This window comes from Struthio camelus, chromosome 31 (genome assembly GCF_040807025.1).
Source record: "Struthio camelus isolate bStrCam1 chromosome 31, bStrCam1.hap1, whole genome shotgun sequence".
Taxonomy (NCBI): Eukaryota; Metazoa; Chordata; class Aves; order Struthioniformes; family Struthionidae; genus Struthio; species Struthio camelus.
Genome location: NC_090972.1, coordinates 613,066 through 615,565, shown reverse-complemented (window position 1 = coordinate 615,565; position 2,500 = coordinate 613,066). Strand labels below are relative to the sequence as shown.

At 78.8% G+C, this 2,500-nt stretch overlaps 1 non-coding gene across 1 annotated transcript in view; it reads right to left on the bottom strand.

Annotated features, from left to right (window-relative positions):
• Positions 1-3, bottom strand: part of LOC138063448 (5.8S ribosomal RNA) — a 153-nt gene extending 150 nt beyond the window's left edge. The window contains exon 1 of the ribosomal RNA XR_011137039.1: positions 1-3. This exon is cut by the window's left edge and continues 150 nt beyond it. This is a non-coding gene — a ribosomal RNA (5.8S ribosomal RNA).
• Between the last annotated feature and the right edge of the window lie 2,497 nt (positions 4-2,500).

Genomic DNA, 2,500 nt, shown 5'->3' with positions numbered 1-2,500 from the left:
GTTGTCTCGGTTTCGGTCCCCACCGCGCGCGCGGGGGGACCGGGCAGCTTTCGCAGCCCCCTGAGGGCCCCCATCCGCTCTGCCTCCCTCCTCACGCCGACGCCGGCTGCTGAGCAAGGGACAGCGGAGAGAGAGGGCACGCCTCACTGACCGTACAAGCACAGAGGGAAAAAAAAAGGGGGGGGGGGGGGAGAACAGACCCGAACGAGAGGGGCGGGGAGCCCTCGCTCCCGACCTGGGACAACCCCTTTCTCGCTTCGAGTCCGGCCCAGGCGCCCGGCTCGGCCTGGCCCAGCAGGGAGCGGCGCGCCAGCCGCGCCACCTGCCTCAGGGACCGGGGTGTGGGTCCCCGCGGAGCCCCGGCGTCGGAGCCCGGCCGCCGCTGGGAGCGGCGCCACCCGCTGCCCGCGCGCCCGCGACCCGCCAGCCGCACGCTTCCGAGCTCCTTCGCTCGCCTCACCGGCCTCCAGCTCCGCCGCCCCGGAGACGGCACCCAACACCCGCCTGCACACACGCAGCCTCCCGAGCGACGCCACGCACTCGCCCGTCCCTTCCGCGGGCAGACGCCTGGCGGCAGGCAGACGGGCGAGGCGGGACGGACGGGGAACGGCGCCCGCTCTCCCCGCCTCCACGCGGAGACCGGGAGGGGCCGCCCCCGCCCGCCCGCCCGCCGCCCGCCTGCCGCCCAGCGAAGCCGGGTCGGGCAGAGCGAGGCAGGCGCGCCGGATGGCGGAGTGCCGGGGCAGGGCGGGGGGGGAGGGAAGGAAGGGTGCCGCCGACGGCCACGGCGGGAGACTGAGAGCACCGGCCAGGGAGGAGAAGGGATGCGCTGGGGCTCGGCGTCCGCACCACCCGCGGTGGGGGCTCGCCGTCCCGGCGGCGAGCACGCGCTCGCGCCGGGGTCGCGCGTTCGAGGCAGGCCGGCGCAAGCCGACCGCGCGGCGTCTCTCCGCCGAGACCAGACCGCGGAGAGAGGGGGCAGGGTACCCCTCTCCGTCCCGGCTGCCCGCGGGGCATGCACGGGCCGCGCCGGCGGGCATGGGGGGGTGCGGCGCCCGCGCGCGCCGACCCCCCGGCCCCTCCGGCAGCACGCCCGGCTGCCCCCCGGGTCGCATCGGGCCGCCCGAGTCTTTAAACCCCCGCCCGGCTCTCCGACCGAGAACCCTCGGGCCCGGAGCCCGGGGCCCATGGCCATCCCTACCCGGGGGGGCCGCTACCGGCGGCCGCGGTGGCCGGAGGCCCTCCTCCTTCCTCCCAGCGCGCCCCCCCCCCCCGCCGCCCCCCGCCGCCCCCGGCCCGGCCGACTCGCAGCGCGGCCCCCACACGGCACGGCGTGGGGCGGCTGGAGCGGTGTGGGGGGGGGGGGAAGGGAGGGGAGGAGGAAGCGTGGAAGGCCGGCAGGGCACGGCCGGTGCGGCACGCGCAGCGCAGCGCCCGGGAGGAGCACGCTGGCACACGGGACCACACGGGTGGGTCACCGAGGGGAGGCAGGAGAAGCGCGGACGCTAGGTACCTGGCCCTGGGGTGAGGGAAACGACCTGAAATCCCCGCGGGGGTGCCTCCCCCGCCGCCGCCCGCCGCCGGGCCACCGCCGCCTCGCGGCGACGGCGGCAGCCTCAGCGGCAGCGACGAGGCGGGGCGCGGAGGGGAACCCGGCACCCGCCAGCCGGCTCCAGCGCCCCTCGGCGGAGCGTCCACCCGCGGGGTGCGCCCGACACCCACCGCCACGACCTCGTCCTCCTCCCGGGGCCCGGGGTTTCCCTCAGTAACCCGGCGCCGGGTGGCAGCTGCGCCCGGGAGGAGAGCCGTGGTTTGGGCCGCCCGCTCGGGCACGACACGTCGCCTCGCGTGGCCTCGCGCGACGCCCCCGCTTGGGGTCCGCCGCGGCGCGGCGCCCGCCCCGCGCGCCGTCCCGGAACGCCTGTCCGCACCGCCTCTGCTAGACGGGCTGCTCCGCCGCAGCCCGCCCCGGGTCCGCCCCCCACAGCTTAGGAGTGGGGACCCGTGGGACCCGTCCCAACCCGGAATGCGATCTCGCTCGCGTCTCCACCCGCCGCTTCCTCCCGCGGGCACCGGGGGAGCAAGCCCCGCCGACCCTCCCACGCACTGCCGCCCGCTCTGCCGGGCCCTCCCCCGGGCCGGACCCTCCCCTGCCCCGGCGGCGGCGGATCACCGTCGGGCAAAGGGGCGGGGGCGGCGCTCGGAGACGGGCACCGGCGGCGGGCGCCAGCGGAGGCGAGAGGGCAGACGGGGACGGTCCCCCACCGGCGGCGGGGAATCGGCGGCGGGCTTTCGGCGAGCGAGCCCCCGCGCTAGCGGGCCTCGGGAGGGCCGTACACCCGCCGGCGGGCCGAGCCCCATGCTCGGCCCTGTGGCGCAGAGTGCGGGACAGGTGAACTCGGGTTCACGCACGGCAACCGGGACACGGCGGGCAGGGGACCACACCGGTGTTCAGTGCCGTCGGCATCGGCAACGAGGCGCGGTGGCCCGGCAGCGGCCC